Source organism: Pteropus medius, unplaced genomic scaffold, assembly GCF_902729225.1.
Source record: "Pteropus medius unplaced genomic scaffold, Ma_sr-lr_union100, whole genome shotgun sequence".
In the NCBI taxonomy this organism is placed as follows: Eukaryota; Metazoa; Chordata; class Mammalia; order Chiroptera; family Pteropodidae; genus Pteropus; species Pteropus medius.
In genome coordinates this window covers 2,119,769-2,141,775 of record NW_024345861.1, presented here as the reverse complement: position 1 = coordinate 2,141,775, position 22,007 = coordinate 2,119,769, and the positions used below count along the sequence as shown (strand labels likewise).

At 35.5% G+C, this 22,007-nt stretch overlaps 1 protein-coding gene across 1 annotated transcript in view; it reads right to left on the bottom strand.

Annotated features, from left to right (window-relative positions):
- Positions 1–22,007, bottom strand: part of TENM1 (teneurin transmembrane protein 1) — a 1,050,723-nt gene that overhangs the window by 1,014,778 nt on the left and 13,938 nt on the right. Inside the window, exon 3 of the mRNA XM_039874688.1 lies at positions 12,864–12,930. The gene's annotated coding sequence lies outside the window, so the exon portion shown is untranslated. The remainder of the gene's footprint in view (positions 1–12,863; positions 12,931–22,007) is intronic.

The following is a 22,007-nucleotide window of genomic DNA, read 5'->3' as shown; positions in this document are numbered from 1 at the left end:
CTTGAATATACAGGACAGTTGAATAAGTTGATTCTGAAAATTTCATGGCAAAAAGGAATATATTTCCACAACAAGTTCTTTTTGTAGATCATCTCCACCACCCCGTGGCCTTCATCACTTTTAGAAAATGTTCAAGGATATATATCCTCTAGAAAACTAAATGAACTTGGAAGATCAGTGAAGAGCTAGGAAGCTGGCCTTTTACTCATCCTTTCTTCTGAAATGGTTTTTCTAAACATCCTATAATGTAGCAATACTAGACAGTCCCTCAGACATAACCTAAACTATATGCCTTTGAAAGGAATATACTAAACTTTAGTATGGTATCAATGAATAAGATGTTAAATTGTCTAAGCTAGAATTAAAGCTTGTGGCAATGGTACAAAAAAGAAAGGAGGGAAGTGAAAGTCATTCTGAAGCACTGATGGGACAGTGATAAAATCTACTTTGATTATATATGAAAAGCAAAACGCAAGAAGGGTACAAAAAAACTCCATGCTTTAAGCCTGGGTAGCTTAGAAAATGATGGTATCACTGACAGAAACTGAGAAGGTGGACAGAGGATCCAATCTTGTAAAAATATGCTCACCTTTAGAAACATGATGAGTTTCAGATATCAGCAGAATATTCAAGTGTACACATGCGATAGGAAGATGTAGATATAGGACCATAGTGTAAGAAAAAAAAATGTTTAAATCATTTATATAAAAATTAGCAGTTAAAAGTCATAATGGTAGATGAAATCTTCCATTTCCTAAGGAAGGAAAGGTAGAGGAAGAAGAACAGTTTGAGTATAGCAAACAGAAAATAATCCAGGAAGAAATCTGTTTTCTTTACTCAAGGAAGCTTCATGGGGAATTAACAATACTGACATCAGACTAAGAGAAGACAAACAGATTCTTCTCAGAATGGGGGTATGGGTTGGGTAAAGGATTAGGAGATACCAGAAAATCAGGCTCCTCTGATTTACTTTATCTATCTATCTATCTATCATCTATCTATTTTGGCTACTTGTAGGGAGATAAAGCTCCCCAAATTCAAAAGAGTGCATGGTTTATCTCGGGAGGCCTGCATGCATAAAAAGGAAAAGGCTGGTTCTGTGGAATTCCAGGAAGAAGAAGATTAAGTATAGATAAAAGGAGTGTCAAAGGGAGTGTCAAAGGAAGTGCCGATTGTACCTTGATCTTCAGGATGTTACTTTAATCATGTTATCTTGGGAGACCAAAAGGAACAGATTGTGTTTAAAAGAAGGATAAGAAATAAACTCGGAGAGACAGTTGTGAGATCTGCTCTCCCTCCTGCACCCTGTCTGTCTTCTCTTTTTCCTCAGTCCCCGCTCCCCCATTCAGGTACCCAGTTTGACTTGGTCGGCTGGCTTCCGACAGCTACTGAAAACATTTTGAGACTATATTTCAGAATATTCCCACATGTATCGTACTTTAGAGAGGTCATATTAGGATCCTTTAATTGAGGTATTCCATAATAAGGGAATTCTCTGTGCAGGTGTCTGAAATTTATCTGCCATATCCAATGGTCCGATATAAGATTCACATGCCTTAACTTAGAAATTCCTAAATGTGGGTACCTAAACAAGAAAAACAAGTCAGATTTTTAAAAACCAAAATTATCCTATTAATAAATTTAGTATCAAATGGAGCTATGGGAAAATCGTAGCTGTAACCCTGTTTGAATACTGGCCATATCACTTCCTATTAACCTTAGCCAAATTACTTAACCTCTCTTGGCCTCAGTCTTCTAAACTTTAGAACTGGAGATGATAATGGTATTGGCTTCACAAGGTTATTGTTGGGATTAAATGAGATAACAGGTGTAAAATGAATAGAACAGTTCCTGGCTTTTATAAAGTAATTGCTCATAACTTGCTGTGTCACATACGTGCACTTGTCAATAAGCGACACATAGAAGAGTCTACATAATTTCTTTAAAGTAGGATAAAAATTGAATTTTCTATTATTGTTTAACATATAAGTATGTCAGTCACATAAGACTATCTATGTCTTAAACAGAAAAGTGAAAGAACAAGTTGAAGTCCTTTATAAAGACCTACTAAGTTTATAAAATAAAAAAAACAAAAATTCAAGAATGAAAAAAAAATATAAAACAAAGAAATATATTCATCCTCTTTGGCAAATGTCAAAAATGAGAAAAAGAGTAGATTCTCATGTGGTTTGGCAAACTGGAAATTTAAAATAGGAAATTATTATTTAAGGAATAGTCAATATGCAGTCCCCTTTCCAATTCCAGTCCTATTCAAAAGTATTATCATTTAAAGAAATGACTTTACGACACTGAAAGTAACCATCAGTGCTATGTGGATATCAAATATATTCGACCAAGTTTATTTCCTTCCATGATAAAATGACAAGTCACAGAGATGAAGGCAAAATGATAAAATAATCTATTTTGATTTCTATAAAAAATTTGATTTAAATTCCATGGCATTCTTAAAACCTCTGAGAAAATAAAAAAGACTTACACTAGAGTTCAGTAAACTCATTACACAGAAGGGCACCAACAAGCCTGGAAGAGTGCTAAGGAGGGCCAGTGGCAAAACTAAGAAACAAACAGTAGAAAGGGGAAATAGACCAGATATCTAGAGGAAAAATAAGGGATAAGAGAAAGAAAGAGTAGGAGGGAAAAACCATATCATAGCAAATGTGCCCAGTTAATATTTATAAAGTGCTTAGAACAGTGCCTGACATAAATGCTATACATGTATGCTAAATAAAGAATTCTGGGAGTTACTGGGTATCTCCCATGTATACAGGATGTATATATGTTATTAAACTTTGTTTTCTGTTTAAAAAAAAAAAAAAGAATTCTGCACAGCAGTCCTCAAATAATGTCAATTCTTTATAAGGTTGACAAGAAAAAAAAAAAAGCCTATTTCTGGCGGAGACTGCTGTCTGTATGGAGTTTGTAAGTTCTTCCATGTCTGTATAGGTTTTCTCTGGGGCCCTGGTTTCCTTCCATATCCCAAAGAAGTATCACATGAGAGAAACTGGTATATCTACATTTTTCAGTCTGAGTGAGTGTGGGTGTGAGTGCGCCTTGTGATGGGAGGGCATCCTGTCCAGGGTAGGTTCTGCCTTAAAACCTGAGCTGCCAAGATAGGCTCCAGTCACCTGCAACCTTGAAATGAAATGTTCGGGCCAGAAAAAAAATTTCTTACTTATTTTTATTCATCTTTCTTAAATTGATGTATAGCTCACATTTATTTTAAATTTTAATATTAGAAGTGTTTGGGGTCTTTATTTAGAAGTTGGTGACGTTTTTGTGACCAGAAATGTTCCATAGAAATTTAACTCTTGTTTCTAACAATTAGCCTGTGGTAAACTGGTTTAGTTATATGTTGTTTTGGTTAAAGTCACAGTTTCCAAGGAACTTTCGAAGACGTTATGTGAGGACTTACTGTACTCATTAACGTTGACAATATGACTCCCTTACCCTTTGTGTAGACATTCACATTCTTGAAAGCAGAAGACTAGAGCCTTGATTTCTCAAGGTCCTCTGCAGCTCAGCATTTCACAGCTCTATGTATTCCATCATAAGAAAAAAATGATGGCATTATTGATGCTTAAGAATTCTATTTTCTATGTCATCACTTTCCAATTTACCTAAAGTTATAATAGTACTTTTTCTTTAATATATAGCACTCATTTGGTAGATTTCTTAGAATTTGTGTGCATGAGATACTTCATTTGCTACTAAACATATTAACAACTAGTATTCCTCAAACAGGCACTTCATTTATAAGATAACCCTGTTAGTAAGCTCTACTATAAATTATTTGGTACATGGAACTCTGTGTTCCCATCAGTAATGAAGCAGGCATTTTTATTCAAATGTAGCAGGATGTTCAGCTCCCAAGACAATGATTCTGCAGATAAAGCAGATACCATACTTGTAGTTTAGGCTCTCAGGGGCAAAAATCTTAATGGAGGCCAAAATTTCCTCAAATTTTATGGAAATAACCCTTTAAAAGGTTTGCATTTGGCGGTCCTTCTCAATGTCAATTCTGATTTCGCCTGAGGTCAGAATATTCTTGACAGGCCTCTCCCGCCTTTGCTATTCTTTAATAGTACTGTAATTTCCTCACTTCTCTTTTTAATGAATATTTCGACTGTCTCAAGGAATAATCATTGTGTGTTTACCAAATAACAAAATGACTTACAAAAATGTACTTAACTGAAAATCAGCCCTTCTTAGAATTATCATTTTTCTTTGAGCTCTTTCCTCTGCCTCCTCAACAACTGTCAACAATAAAATGAACAGTAACTTCATGCACTCTCTTATGATTAAAATCTTAAGCTTGATGCAAATTAGTACTCATAGGTAGCACTCACTTCATATAGTAAGTAGTAGAAGCTTGGATGAGGGTGTGTACACAAGTGCATCTTTCATTTTGTATTCATACATAGTATACAAAATATTCAAGCATCAATCAGGGAGCTTTTGAACAAAGCAGTGCGTAAAATGAAATAGAATTAGGAAGGACATTAAAAACTCATATTGTTTACATTAATTTTTCATTGAAGGCTTACATCATACACTATTTAATCAGATAAGAATTTTGAGAATATGTAGAGAACAAAATCAGTTATCTATTACACACAGTGATAGTCAGCCATGCCACTTAAAGTGTATCTTTTAAAATTAAAGTTCAAATGCAGTACACAGAAGGGCACCAACTGTACCAGTAGTACAGATGAGCCTGGGACAAAATAAGTGGCTGACATGTTCTCAGAAAACAGCATTTAAAATCATATAAGTTGAATAGTTTCATCTGACATTTCTCGAAGTGGGACAATATTTGAAGGTCACCAGTTCAACATCTATCCTATAGAAAAAACCATGACTGCTTCAGATTACATTGCCCTTTTGCATTTATTTCAGAATCTTTTTCATTGATATTTTTTTCTTTACTTTTTTTTAAAGAATGTACAGTGATTCTCAACATGCTTTGAAGTATGTTAGGCTGAAGAAATAGTAATTTCAAATTTATTAAGGTGAGATGGGCTAGACTCACCCAAAAGACACTTTTCTGCATTCAGCTGTCAGGTTAGCAATATCATGAGGCTGAAATAACACTCTCAAGGGAGATCTCAGAGAGATTTCCCAGAAACCACGAGAGTCATTTCTATGAATTCTAATCCCACTTCTAAAACATCCAATGTTGGCCTTCTTGTTGGCAAACATAGATGCATTTAGGATTGTCTTATCTATAAATACTTAACAAGGCTTTATTTTCAGTTTTGTGATTGTTTTTTCCTCTCTGTGTGGTGTTGTTGTGTGTGTGTGTGTGTGTGTGTGTGTGTGTGTGTGTTGCTAGAATAGAGCAATGCTTTCATTTTCCTGAAAATATGGGTGCTAAATGCTACAGGCAAATTAATGGAATCTACAAGTTAAGGTTCCTTATACACCTTTCCTATGGAAATGTATTAGTGTCTGTCCTATCAATTAAATACGAGTATGTAATCATTCATTAAGATTTGTAGACTCCAAAGGAGAATGATAGCACAGTTAAATGTCTTTTCAAGGAAGTTTATGGCAGTGAATGGTTAAAATTGATCTCATACCATATTTCTGCCCCCATATTTAGATGATTATACAGTTTCATGGGACTATAAGCTGACAAGTGAATTGAGAATCAATCTCTGTCTCTGTCTCACTGTCTCTCTCTCTCCTGTCTATCTAACTCTGTAAGGATATACTGTATTCCAGAAAAGATCAACTTACCTATGCAATCCTCCTTGCAACAAAATCAAGCCTATCCATTTAATTCTTCTTGTTTAGTATCCACATTTACTGCTCCTCCAAAGTCTAATAGACTCTGCTTTATTCCTCATCTTAGCATTGCATATAGGTACTTTATCCTGTTGTAAGATCTTTTCTTTGCCTGTTCTCAACCTTAGAGAGCTTGTAGCATTGGTGAAAAATCTGACCATTACTATATACCCACACACACACACACACACACACACACACACAATACTACACACAAAAGAAGAGAGAAAAAAAAGGACAACTATGATACTCTTACTCTCCCCTTCTTAACAGCATGGATATTCTGCCATACTTTGATTTTCCTTTTTGGTGAAGCGGTAACGTAGAGAAAGCTAGGTCACAGGAGTGTTCAAGGGGAATTTAAAAATGAACATGTTGGGATTCACTGATCTATACTATAAAAAGCGTGACTGTCAGCTATGAGCAAATTTAACACTCAGAAATCCTTATGGAATTGACTGCAAATATACAGGAAGTTACTACATGAAAACTCTAACTGCATCTGGACCTATATCTTGACTATTCTGATTTTACATAAAGATAACCAAACTTTTCTCAAATTAAAAACAAACAAAAATTAAAGCCCAAGTTTTTTGTATGTGTTTTTTTTTTATATTATCTCATTTAGAGGTTTCATAGACTCCTCAAACTCAACAGGTATAAAATGGAACTCATTATCCTACCTCCCCAACCGACCTGTATTTTCAGTTCTCAAAAGTGAATGGCATCATGACAGATAAATGGAGTAGGGGTAGGAGTGGAGTAGGAGTGGGAGAAACTGGTATAAAAGTACAAGGCCTAGGATATTATTAAAAATCATCCTTAAAGATTTTTAGCTGACCTTCCCTTGCTAGAATCAGGAGAAAGTTGTTCAGCTCAGCTTAAACTTGATCTCAGTAGCACTGAATGGTATCACCTTCTACCCAATCTCTCAAGCCAGAAACCTTTCTCTTATTCCCCATATTTAATGAGTCATATTTAATGCCTGTCAGTTCTAGAGAGTTAGCATATCTCAAATCTCATGGTTCTCAGGTGTAGTCCCTGGACCAGTGGCATAAACATCCCCTGGGAACTTGTTAGAAATGCAAATTATTGTACCCTTCCTCAGACCAACTAAAACAGAAACTGAGGGGTAGGGTCTAGCAATTTGCAATTTAATAAGCCCTCCAAGTGATTTTGATACACACTCAAGTTTGAGAAACATCATTCGAATCTATGCCTTTATGGTTATTCTCATTGTTAATTACCACTTGACACTTATGATTTCTCTTCTGGACTATAGCAATAGTCTCCTATCGATTTCCTGGCCTTCAGTCTCACCCCACCAATCTATTCTCCATACTATTACCAGGGTGAACCCTCTATGTCACCAATGTGATTATTAAAATCCTTCCCTAGTCCCTCCATGCCTACAAAAGTGGCTTTTAAACTGTTCGTAGGTGAATTTGCCCCCAGACAAGACACAAGCTCAGTGGGTAGTAGTACACCGAACTTCAAATTTGACAAGTAGAGTTAGAAAACCACTGGCCTGCAGGAAAAATGAGATGCTCCTTAGGATAACATAGTTCCTCTTCATCTATCCCCAGCTTTCCTTTCCAGCCTCATCTCTTTTCATGCCTAATTTCCACATCACTCTTTAGCTGAAGACAACGATTGCAGTTCCTCTAAGAGACCATGCTGTTTGAAGTTTCTGTGCCACTGCTTCATTAGCTTAGAACATCTGCCCATCCCTACTGCTTGTTCATCAGATACTACCAACTTATTTCCTACCTCCTACCAGTCCACACTTACAGAATGGCTCTAGTTCTAGTATATGTTCTCCATGAAACCTTTATCAGATACCTGCTTCTCATTATTCTACTAGATGGAATTGATTACCCATCCCCCCTTTGTGTCCTCATAGTAACAATAATTGTGGTGGGAGTGGTAGTTAATATTTATTGAACAATGCCTGTGTTATATGTCAGGCATTGTGCAAAATTCTTTATATGCCATGTACATGCCATTTTAAACCTCAAAAGTCTATGAGGTATAATTATTATCCCCCTTTTAGAAGTGAGGAAACTGAAGTTTAGGAAGTTTATACTTAATTTACTTGCCCAAATTGTACAGCATATATGTGGCAGAATGGGATCATCTCATCTATTTAAACTTCAAAGCGTATGCACTTAACCTCTACAGCACAGGACCAGGCTCATAACACAAAAGTCAGGTGAGTAAGGAATAAGACAATAGTGAATGGCAGACACTATGGAACTGAAGATGGTGCACTCAAGCTATAAGCAGCTAAAAAAGGAAGGGGAGGGAAGGAAAGAGAGGAAGAGTCCTGTGTTGCCAACAAAATCCATGCCAGGATAATTTATTAAGATAGTAGTGCATATATCTTTCTTGCTGCTGTAGGTGCCCCATGAAAGAAAGGTAATTTTCCACTTTTCACCTATCCACAAACCTTGCACCTTAAACATCAAGGCAGAGGGGTGTGAGACAAAGGGATAGGAAGAAGGGGTGCAAGTGGTCCATAGAAGGAGAAGGAAAGAGGCTACATTCTCCCTGAGACTGGAGGTCGGAGTGACAGAGAATTGCCAGGTATTTCAGGGATCTCATAAATGGTTGTACTCCTAATGGAGGGACCCGATATGGATATCCAGGAAAAATGGTCACTAGACAAATATCCCTGTGCACAAAGATCAGCATGAGCCATGCCTTTCAGCAATCATGACTACTGACCTCTCCAAATTTTCTGTGCTGGGTAAACCTCAGTGTTCTAGTTCCCTATCGCTACTATAATAAACTACCACAGACTTGGTGGCGTAAAACAGCACAGATTTATCTTACAGTTCTAGAAGCCAGAAGCCTGAAATGGGTCTTGATGGGCTAAAATCAAGGTGTCATCAGGGCAACATTTCTTTCCAGAGGTTCTAGGGGATAATCTTTTGCCTTACCCTTTCTCACTTCTAGGGGACTACTCCCATTCTGTGGCTTGTGGCCATTGGAATGTTGAGCCAAGTTCTCATGCTGCCATCTCTCTGGTTCTCCCTTTTCTGCCCTCCTCTTCCTCTTTTAAGAACCCTTGTGATTACGTTGGGCTTACCCAGTTAACCAGTATCATCTCTCTATGTTAAAGTCAGATGAACAGCAACCTTAATTCCATCTGCACTTTTAATTCTCCTTTGCCATGTGATGCAACATATTCACCGGTTTCAAGGATGAGGACATGGGTATATTTGAGGGCAATTCTGTTTACCATGACCAGTGATTCCTGTACATTGTTTGAGGGAGAGGGCTATTTGAGAGTAAATATCTCATTGCCATACTGAGTAGGTTCCCTTATGTGAATCTTTTCTAATTTAGAAGAATAATATGAATGCTATGAGCAAATAAATTCATATGCATCCCATACCCACAACACTTGATTGTTTTATTTCTCTGTATGTAGGTCAGTTCAGTCTTCACCTCTTTACCATAATCTTGGGATTAAGAACCATGTCTCTTATTGATTTTGTTTCCCTAGCACCTAGCACCATGCCTGACACACTGTAGAGACTTAATATTTGTTATAATAATAAATAAATGTAAAATGCTTCTTCTGGAAAATAACATCTATAGAGTTGTATTTGTTACTTAATTCCAAGCTGTACATATCTCGAGAACTGAATCAAGTGCTAAAAAGGGAGGGGGGGCTCAACATACAGTTTTAAAAATCCATTTAAAATAGATGTTAGTGTTATTTTTTACTCTGTCTAAAATGGAATAAAAGAAAGTTAACTGTTTCCCTAAACCATATGAATTCTTATTTACATTTTATTTCAAATGGATATGGGGAAAGTCACTTCTAAATTAACTATGGTTTATGAACTTCATTTACCACTCTTTTTTTTTTGGTTTGATCAGAATAGTCATCTTTATATAGTACTAGAATTGTTGATATTTTATTGCATTATCACATCTCATTATTATGTATTAAATGCTATTATTTATGGTCGCTACTTAATATGTTGTGAGAGAAAAAAATTATTGAAGGCTTGACATCTCAGGAACAGGCATTTTATAGCGATGAAGGACTGACTAGGAAGAGTCAATGGTGCTTCAGCTGCCCCTCAGATCATTAACTCCAAGTGGCTATTTGCTCCCAAGTACTGTCCTGTGCCCAGGTTGCTATTGCTATGTTATGTAGATGCAGGAGAATATATTTTAAACACTTTAATATAAACTCAGTGCTTATGAAGGGTGCCAGATTGAAAGCATTGGAGTCCATCCGGTTATGCACTTGGCTAGTTCCAAGTTACAGAGAGATGCTTGACCTTGCAAGAGAAAGAAAACATAACAGTTTTGCTGAACTTCAAGAGACTGACACATGAGCAGCATAGCAGCATCTCAAAGTTAAGCATTTGTATCAAGGAGGAAAATGAGACTACTAACTACACTTCCACTTGAATCTAATAATGCCAATGCTGGTGTGCCTGGGGAAGGGAGGTTGGTAGTGGTATTAGGATACACTTTTGCTTTAAGATAAAAAAAATAAATGCTCCATTACCAATGCATTAAGCCACTTAAACAACAGAGTGGAGAAGTTACCTGGAGAGGACCATATCACTCATGTAGGACTGGGAGTAGAGCCCAGGTTTACTGATTGACAGGGCTTTTCTACTACGTCATGTTATCACTCCAAGGGAGGAAAAGTAGCTGCTCTCTGAATCTTTTAAGTATTTAGAGCAAATTATTTTCATAAGTGTGTATTCTTTTGGCCTGTTAAGCAGTTATATTCCATTCTGACATTCACATTATTTTAAGAAGACCATTGTTTTTCAAACATTTAACCTTCTTAGTATGAAAAAATACCTCTCAGTTAATATTACATATTTGGCAGACCCACAATTCCCAAATTCAGAAAATTATTTTCACAAATCGTACAATATGCAAAAATCTCAAACTCCTTCCTCAGTAAGATTCTTTTATAATCTGTCATTTTATTTTCTGATCTTAATTTTTTCCTATAGTGATCTGAACTTTTTGGCAAAAATATTCCCTTAAAGGCGGTACCTCTAAAAGAATGGCATAGTTAAAACTGACAAATCCAATTTAAATTTCCATTAAGGACTAATCTCGATTAACTAGAAACCAATTTTTAAAAATCCTTAATGTATTTGTACTATATTTTTGAAGGGCAATGCAGATTCCAAGATTTTAAAGATTTCACTTAAGTAATTTCATTGTTTTACATATTTTAGAGAAAGTATTAAGTGATTCCAAAGACTTACCACAAATTCAGATCATCCTATTGACTTTTTTACAAGTTGGGATGAGGATTCTTAATTGAATAATGATGTGTAGCATTGCCAGATATAGGTACCAATGGAGAGGGTAGGTGGGGATCAATGCTTTCTAGTCCATACTAAGTACTTCACATTGACCAATATTTTTAACAATAATGAAGATCCATGAGGGAAGTCTTTCAGGTAACTTAAAATTTCAAATACAGTCGACCCTTGAACAACAAAGGTTTGATTGCGTGGGCCCCTTTTTGCACAGATTTTTTTTTTTAATAAATCAAGTCAGCCCTTCCCATCTCCGAGTTTCTGGTTTCACATACACAGATTCAGCCAACCGCAAATGGGAAAACAGTATTATTGGACTCTCAACAGCAGTTTTCTAGCCCTTGGTAGAAAATACTGCTTACCTTCGGGGTTGACTGAATTCATGGTTGCAAAGAGCCAACTGTAGTTAAATTTGGGGGAGTTAGAATTTATACACATATTTTTAAGCCAATTTATCATTTATTGAAATGACAGTTACTTATGCATACTATCAATAAATTTCATTACACTGTAAAAAGCACCATCCAAAGTTCAAGTTGTAAAAATTCAGTAATGGAAACAATAGGAAAAAATATTCTAATTATCATAATTTTTGCCTGCAGGCCATACAGCTTTGTCCAGCAATGTCCTTAGTGATAATACAAACCATTAAAATGAGACAATTTTTCCATAATCAACCTCAATTAGATTTGGCTCATGTTCAATGAAATGTCAACTTTAATTTCTGGGAGGCTTTAAAACAGAAAAAGATAACTAATAAAACTAGTCTTCTCAGGGTCACTACCACAGGGCTCTGACTTAAGTCCTATATACTGTAATTTTGGTGTATCTAGAATTATTTGCAAATTTTTGACTGTGGAGTGGGTGGTGTGTGCCAGTAGCACTAATCCCCTGTGTTGTTCAAGAGTTAACTGTAATCTGAAATTCTCCCCCATCTTGCCATATTTTCTCACATATTCCATTTAACAGATGAGATGAATATAGAAGCAACCACTTTCTCAATATCACAGGTGAATAATACTTACACTGGTAAGTTTACCAAAAGAAAAGGCACCTAAGTAGTTGCTCAATAAATATTTGTTGAGTGTACAAATCAATAAATGAATGCAATACTGTGACAATACTGATATTTTACTACAGACTTTCCTAAAAAAATAAAACATTTATTTCGGGAGGCAAATATTTATCAATAAAGTTATCTGAATGGAAGTATTTTTCCCATTGATAAGGAGAAATGCCATATTTATTTTGCAGTCAATTAAAACTATTAAATGCTTTTGCAAACACCCTCATGGTTACTGTTGTTCTCTTGTACCCTGAAGATATTCCTATTAGTGAAGGAGTCTCTTGGTTTTAGTAGCTATATGTGGAAAATGTCACCAAATCATTCAAAGTAATTATGTAGGGGAGGGGAAGGTAAAGATGGGGTAAAAGAGGTTAAATATGTGGTGACAGAAGGAAATCTATGGAAGGTGAATACATAGGGTAAATCTATATATGCCTTACTTTTAAAAAATAAAAGAAAAAGAAAAAATAAAAAGTAACAATTATGGAACACAGACACAAACAAGCTTATCTACATAATTGGCTAAACAAGTTTTTAAAAGCTTAAAACAAGCAATTTCATTTACATGACACTCAATAAATTTATCTAAATAAATCAGTGGAATATTCCATTCTTTTCATTGTATAGCTATGTGTTCCATTTCCAAAGCAAATTTTAGTGTAGAATGCACATACCTTGATAGATCCAGAAATTATGGGAATCAAAAAGGAGACAGCTGAATAAAGGTCACCCTTGTAATTCCTGTAAACAAATAAGGCCAAATTATCCTTCAAACATATGTACAAGCAGGTCCAAAACAGTCCTTATATAAGGGAAAGGAAGAGACACATGTGGGGTGAGGGTGGGAGTGGGCCACAGGGCGCAAATATAAGACTTCGTTTTATAATTCATAAGAAATAAAGGAGTCAGTTTCTTTAAAAGTTTGCTTGAAACTTCGAAACATTATATTAACTATGCTGCTAATAGAGACTGTCTTAATTATAGATGAGCGTACCTGGAGGACTGTGGCATTTTCACCTACAAAGACTCTTTCACCTTAACACGATTCAATTTTTACTCAATATTCCACTCATTTTGAGACTAAATGTCCACAATTTCAAGTTTTCATCATTGTAAAAAATTTATAGTAATTGTATTTTTTATATTAAGATAATCCTTTACAGTTTACACAAAATTTTTATAAATACCTTTCATTTAATCCTCAAAACAATCTTGGTATAACATTAGGAAACTGAAACGCAGAGAGCTTAAATGGCTTAAACAAAGTCACATACATGGTTACCAGCCGGAACTAGACTCTATGTCCCCACACTTTGGGTTAAATCATTTTCTAAGGTCCCACATGACTTCCTTTATTCAACGGTTATTAAATTGACTATATGTCTCCATATGCCACCCTCGGTACTGGGTATATGGCAGGAATTGTGCCCTATAATGATGCCCACTAATTACTCAACTTGAGAAGTATACTTTGATTTGTATAGTGACACACACACACACACAGTTTTAAATATACATCTGTGTGTGGTATGTGTATATATATTTTTACTGACATATAAATATGTTAACAATATATCGATAAATGAACAAAGCACAGTATAAAGTAATTGCAGTGTGAGTCTTCCTTAGGAAAAGATATATATGTAGTAAAATATATATGATTTTCTTCTTTCTGTGTATTTGCATTTTCTAATTTTTCTATAATGAATATATATTACCTATATATAAAAAAACATATGCTTTAAATTCTTCTAAAGCCCATTTTAGAAAAGACAGTATGGTAAATTAAAGCAAAAGGAAAAGGAAAACTTTAACTTCCAATATTTTATGATTGGCATTTAATTAACTTTATGACTCCAATTTATCAATCAAATAATACCAAAACCTATTATATATACATTGATATATATATTTGAGGCAGAATCTCATTGGGTAAGGGCAAAAATATTGAAATTATTTCACAGTAAATAAGGGAGAAGATAATATCTAAATGCAATTTATTAAAAATGTAGGTCAATAACATGGTCACTTTTGACAAATATCACCAAGGTGACCTTGTAATGATAATAGAGTATTATATTATTACTAATAATCTCAATTTCTGATGCACTATATATAAAGCATTCATAAAAGATTGAAGTGGTGCTCTTGATTAGTTGCAATCTAATTGCCTAATTTGAATTTTTCATCCTTCTTAATGTTGCACTCAAAAGACATAGTTCTGCTCAAGTGTTCATATGGTTCCATAATAGTGCTAAGTTAGAAACTTTCAATGAAAAATATTTCAGAAAGAAATATTAGGTCTAATACTTAGGTCTAGAGTACAAAAAATATTTCTGGCATTTTTGCCACTTACACCAGAGTGAGTCCGCACAAATTGGCTTCATAATCATAAGGCTGATTCTGCAAGGAGGGTAGCAAAAAATGCTGTAAAAAATAAACTGCCTTAGAACAAATTAGGAAGTATCACACTACCTGATATCAAACTATATTACAAGGCTACAGTAATCAAAACACCATGGTACAGGCATAAAAACAGATACACTGATCAATGGAACAGAATAGAGAGCTCAGAAATATGCTCATATGCTCATTTAATATATGATAAAGGAAGTAAAAATATACAATGAGATAAAGACAGGCTCTTCAATAAATGGTGTTGGGAAAACTGTATAGATACATGCAAAAAATGAAATGGGACCACCTTCTTACACCATATACAAAAATAGACTCAATATGGATTAAAGACTTAAATGTAAAACCCTAGAAGAAAACTTCTAGAAGAAAACATAGGAAATAAACTCTCTGATATTGCTACCAGTAATTTCTTTTCGAATATATCTCCTTGGGCAAGGGAAACAAAAGAAAAAAGAAACAAATTGTACTATATCAAACTAAAAAGGTTTTGCACAGCAAAGGAAGCCTTCAACAAAACAAAAAGACAACCAACTGAATGGGAGAAGATATTCGCTTATGATATATCTGATAAGGAGTTAAAATCTAAAATATATAAAGAACACGTACAACTCAACAACAACAAAAAAACGCAAACAATCCAATTGAAAAATGGGCAGAAGACCTGAACGGATATTTCTCCAAAGAGGATATACTGATGGCCGACAGACATATAAAAAGATGCTCAAGGTCATTAATTATCAGAGAAATGCAAATTAAAACCACAATGAAATATCACCTCGCACTTGTCAGAATGGCTATCATCAATAAATCAAAAACAAGTATTGGCGAAGATGTAGATAAAAGAGAACCCTCATACACTGTTGGAAGAATTGCAAATTGGTACAGCCACTATGGAAAACAGTCTGGAGGGTCCTCAAAATATTAAAAATAAATATACTTTTTGACCTAGCAATTGCACTTCTGGGTATTTATCCAAAGAAAATCAAAACAATAATTCGTAAAGATCTATACACCTCTATGTTCATGGCAGTACAATTTACCATAGCCAAGATATGGAAGCAACTTAAATGTCCATCAACAGATGATTGGATACAGAAGTTATGGTTTATATATACAATGGAATATTAGTCATCCTTAAAAAGAATGAAATCCTACCATTTGCAACAACATGGATGGACCTAGAGGTTATTATGCTGAGTAGAATAAGTCAGACATAAAAAGATGAGTACCATATGATTTCACCGATATATATAATCTAAGGAACAAAAAAGAACAAACTAATCGAAAACAGACTCACAAATATAAAGGACAATCTGCCGATGGCTGGAGGGAGTTTGGGGGGGCTGGGAGAAAGGTAAAGGGTTAAAGAAGTACAAGTTAGTAGTTGATAGATGATCACAGGGATGGGGAACACAGCACAGGGAATCCAGTCAGCAGTAATTAATGGCTATGCGTAAAGCCATAGGGAAGATATAGTAATCAGGGGGATCATTTCATAAACTACATAAATGTCTATACAATGTACTGTATACTTAAAACTAACAATAAAATAAAATAAAATGTTTTAAAAAATTAAATAAACTGCTCTATATGCAGCATTTTGCCTTGGTGAGATACACAGAGAACTGGGAAGCAAGAGGGCTTTAAAATGATATAGCTCTTCTCTGCTCACTTTTAAATGGTTTTCAGACTCAAGCTGTTAGAACTGTATCTCCTCATTTATGATTAGAGAAGGCCAGCGCACACAGTGATCTATATAAGATCCCCCAGGTTACTTGCCATCACTTACCAGTTCCAATATGTACCACTTCCTTCAGCTCTTATCTCTTTTTTAGACTCAAGAATTCATTTCCAATAAAGAAACTGTTGACTATCTTAATACTGCATGTGGGCTAGCTACACTTTAAGAAAAAAAAAAAAGTTAGAATGTTCATCATCATCAAATGCAACCAAATAATGCACTCTAGAAGCAAAAACAGCAGAAGTCACAAATGTGGGAAATGCATCTCACAGAACTAACTATTGCTTTTGGAGATAGGCTAGAGTATGCAAACAAAATCCTAAATGCAAATCTGAGTAGCTCATTAAGAGAACATCTAACCCATACTTTCATTACTGTCACTGCCTCTTGCTTGGTCCTACATAAAGAATAATGTTATACATTCTACATTCTCAGCTTCCTAAAATGAAACTGTCATCTGAGATTGGCTACAGAGATGGAATGCATAAATTGGAAGTGAACAGAAGAATGGTTTAAAAGTCTGATTCAAAAAACACATACATATATGAATATGCATATATATATGTATATAGATAGACATCTTTCTCAGATGAAATTAAAAATTATAATTTAGAGTGTGGAGAAACAAGGCGGAGTTAGAGATGTCTCCAGATCTCTCCCCTTGAAACAACAATAAGCTGAACATCTAAAACTCAATAAAAAATATGCTACCTGTCTGAGCATAGGATCTGAGAATAACAGCTACCTACCACACGTCAGAACTCCAGGAGTCGGACGGTAGACTGGGAGAAAGTATGGCAGGTTTGCTGAACAATACTGCCTAGGAGAGCTGTGACCTTCATGCAGTCACAGTACCCAAGGATCAGGGCAGAAAGCAGAGAAGTAGGGATGGCAGAAAAGTGTGAGACAAGCAACAGTTGATTGTTACCAGCCATGGTTGCAAAACATGAACCTGAGCCACAGCCCCCACTGCCTAATCCACAGGGTTCCTCTCCGCTATGTATTCCAAGACTGAACACCGCGGAGCACCAGGGGAATCTCAGCAAATGCTACCGAAACTGTAGCTAAAACTAACAGCGACTGAGATTCAGGGTAGCGAGCATGACTGAATATTTATAAGGAAAAAATAAAAGGCGTTATTGAGACTTTATATAAAGCAGGGATCCAAGATGCTTAGATGCCACCTACTGGAAACCAAAATAAAAATACCAACTGTATTAAGAAAGTGGGAAGAACCACAAAGACATGGAGATTAAAGAACATGCTACTGAAGAATGAATGAGTCAGAGAAGAAATAAAAAAAAAGAGATCAAGAGATACATAGAAACAAATGATAATGATAGTACAACATATCAAAACTTTTGGTATATGGTAAAAGCAGTTTAAGAGGAAAAATCATATCATTACAGGCCTACCTCCAAAGAAGGAATCCAAATAAACAATCTAACACTTTATCTTAAAAAATCTAAAAAAAAAAAAGAAAGAAATGAAATCTAAATCAGTAGAAGGAAAGAAATAATCAAAATTAGAGCAGAATAAATGAAATCGACAACAAAAATAACAGAAAAAATAAGTGCAACAAAGAGCTGGTTCATTGAGAAGGTTAATAAAATTGACAAATCCCTGGCTAGACTCACTAAAGAAAAAGAAAAAGAACACAAACAAAATCGGGGTTGAAAGAGAAGAAATGACAACAGACAACACAGAAATACAAAGGATCATACAAGGATCATACTGTGAAAAATATATAACACCAAATTAAATAACCTAGAAGAAATGGACAAGTACTTAGAAAGATACAAACTTCCTAGACTGAATCAAGAACTGGAAAATCTAAATAGATCGATCAGCAGTTTGGAAATTGAAACAATCATCAAAAACCTACAAAAAAGTCAAAATCCAGGACCAGATGGTTTCACCAGTGAATTCTACCAAACATTCAAAGAAGAATTGATAACTGTTCTCCTCAAACTCTTCCAAAACATCAAAGAGGAGCCAATACTTCCTAACTCTTTTTATGAAGTCAATATTACCCTGATAGCAAAACCTGGTAAAGATAATACAAAAAGAGAAAACTAGAGACCAATATTTCTCACGAATACAGATGCAAAAATCCTAAATAAGATACTAGGAAACTGAATACAGCAACATATTAAAAAGATTATACACCACAATCAAGTGGGCTTCATCTCAGGGGCACAGGGATGGTTCAGCACAGGCAAATCAATTAATGTGATGCATCACATAAACAAATTAAAAAATAAGAATCATATGATCATATCAATAGATGCAGAAAAAAGCCTTAGACAAGAAACAACATCCATTTATGATCAAAACACTTAACAAAATCGGTATAGAAGGAAAGTACCTTAACATAATAAAGGCCATAAACGATGAAATCTCAGTCAACATTATACTTAATGGTGAAAACCTGGAAACCATTTTCTAAGATTAGGAACAAGGCAAGGCTTTCCACTATCGCCACTGTTATTGAATGTAACATCAGAGGTCCTAGCGAGTACAATCAAACAAGAGAAAGGTATAAAAAGTGAACAGGAAACAAAAAACTCAAACTGTCACTATTTTCAGATGACATGATTTTCTATATAGCAAACCCTAAAGACTCCACAAAAACACTACTAGAAACAATAAACAAATACAGTAAAATTTCTGAATACAAAGTCAATGTTCGAAAATCCACAGCATTCCTATACTCTAAATAATAAAGTGTCAGAAAAAGAAGTGGAAAAATAATTTATGAAATTGTAACAAAAAGAATAAAATACCTAGGAATAAATCTAACATAACATGTGAAAGACCTATATAATGAAAACTATAAGACCCTATTAAAAAAAATCGAAGTAGATACAAAGAAATGGAAAGATATTCCATATTCTTGTATTGGAAGAATTAATAGTTTAAATGACCTTAGTACCTAAAGCATTATACAGATTTAATGCAAACTCCATCAAAATCCCATCGGCATTTTTTAAAGAAAGAGAACAAAAAAATCATCAGAATTGTAAGGAAGCACAAAAGACCCCGAATCGCCAAAGCCATCTTGAGAAAAAAGAACAAACCTGGAGGCACCACTCCACCCAACTTCAAATTATACTACAAATCAACAGTAATCAAAACAGCATGGTATTGGCAGAAATACAAACACACAGATCGTGGAACAGAATTGAGAGTCAAGAAATAAACCCATGTTTATACGGGCAAATAATTTTCGACAAAAATGCCAAAAACAGAGGAGGAAAAATAATGGCGTAGATGATAGAGGTTCTGTTCATCCCTCTGGCAACCAAATCAAACTTGTGACGGCAACAAGGAGCAAGCAGCAGAAAAAAAAAATCGCCTGGGATCTTACTAAACAAGCTATACAACTAGTGAGAAAACTAAGAAATCACCCTACAATGGCAGAAGGTAAGACGGGGCAAGGACACAGGGCTGCTCGGTCTCCAGCGGCTGAGACAGAGGCTGCGGCAGGAGCAGTGACAGTCTCCTCTTAAAGGGGCTGCGTCTGTGAACAGATTTTAGCAGCGATGGTACTGCTCACTCTGAGCACCAGTGCCAATTCGGCTGTGCGTGGGGAGCACCAGGGACTTACAGGGAGACATTGTCGGACTGAGGACCAAGGCAAAACTTGCTTTGTACAGAAGTGCTGGAGGTATCCATTGTTCCCTGTTGAGCCCTCTCACTTCCCAATGCACTGACACAGTGCCGCCATAGCTGTGATGTCATAACTGGATAAAAGAGGTCCCTCAGCCCAGAGGATTCCCTGAAACCCCACCTCTCCCAACTCACAGCCCCACCCAAGCCACATCCAAGTATATACTCATCAGGTCATGTGCTCCTTGCTGAGCAACGCCTAGACTCACATTGGAGGCAGGTGGCCTTGGTTTCTGGTGTGGTCTTTTGAGGCAATTATAAGCACAACATCTGTGAATTGTTTACTGAATCTTAACAGGTGATCCTAGAGGGGCACAGGTGGAGGCTAAATTTGGCCTGCAGCTGAACCCCTCTCAGGACTGTGCCGCTGGACACCTACTTCACAAATCCACACTAATAAGACCGGGAGGCTTAGGAGCTTTGCTTACTACATAGAAACAGACACAGAAACAGACACAGAAAGGCAGCCAAAATGGGAAAACAAAGAAGCAGAAACCATATGAGAGAACAGAACAGAGATCCATATATAATGGAGTGAAGTAATCTAACAGATGCAGAGTTCAAAACACTGGTTATAAAGATGCTCAATGAACTTTTGGGAAGTGTAGAGAACTTAAACAAAGTGATAAAAAACATAAAAATGGAAATGGAAGTTATAAAAGGAAACCAGTCTGAAATGAAGAACACATTATCTGAGATGAGAAGTACATTAAATGGAATAAACAAAGTGAATAAACGAAAGGATCAAATACCCTATCTAGAGGATGGGAAAGCCAAGGACACACAATCAGAATGGCAAGAGATAAGATGCCAAGTCTAAAAAAAATTTAAGGAGCTATGGGACACTATTAAGTGTCCAAATATCTGTCTGATTGGCATAACTGAAAAAAATCAAGATGTTGAACAGCTGTTTGAAGAAATAATGATGGAAACTTCCCTAACCTGGTGAAGGAAAGGGACATAAAACTCCAGGAAGCTCAGAGAATTCCAAAAATCGGGGATCCAAAGAAGTTCATACCAAGACACAGTATAATTAAAATGCCAAAGGTTAAATACAAAGAAAGAACATTAAAAGCAGCAAGAGAAAACAGATAAACAGAAAAACTTATAAGGGAATACACATAAGACTGGCAACTGATTTCTCAAAAGAAACTATCCAGAACGGAAGGCAAAAATATATTCAACAGGACGAAGACCCAGGATCTACAACCAAGGATACTTTATCCAGCAAAGCTAAAATTTAGAGTGGAATGACAAATAAAGAGCTTCCCAGACAAAAATAAGCTAAAGGAATTTATCACCACCAAGCCAATATTACAGAAAATGTTGGAGGGCCTTCTTTAAGAAGAAAAAATACAAAAGGCTCACTTCAAATTAAAAGACGCACACAGACTAAAAGGATATTGCTTTCATGGAACTAGAAGGTATTTAAGTCAGAGAAAGATAAACACTATATGATTTCACTTATATGCAGAATCTAAGAAATAAAAAGAACAAACTAATCAAAACAGACTCACAACTATAGTGGACAATTTCTGTGATGGACAGAGGGAGGGAGTTTGGGAGGCCAGAAAAATGGGGTGAAGTGTTAAAGAAGTACCAATTAGTAGCTGATGGATGGGGAGCAAGGCATAGGGAATGCAATTAGCATTAATACGTTGGCTAGGTGAAGGGCCAAGGGAAGGAGGGAGCAATTGGGGTGATCGTTTAATGAACTATATAGATGTCTAACCAATGTATTGTATACTTTAAACTAATTAAAATGTAAAATAATAATAAAATAAAAGAACAAAAGAAAAATGCCTTCTTTGCAACAGGCTAAAGAGAGACCTTTATATAATAAATCTTCTTTCTGGAAAAATAGCAGAATACATTTCCATTAATGCATAGGCAGAGAAACAGTCCATTAGTCAACATGAACAACCAAGGTGACAAGGCATCTCAGAAAGAAAGAGAAAAATCTCCATAAAATAAACTTACAGACATA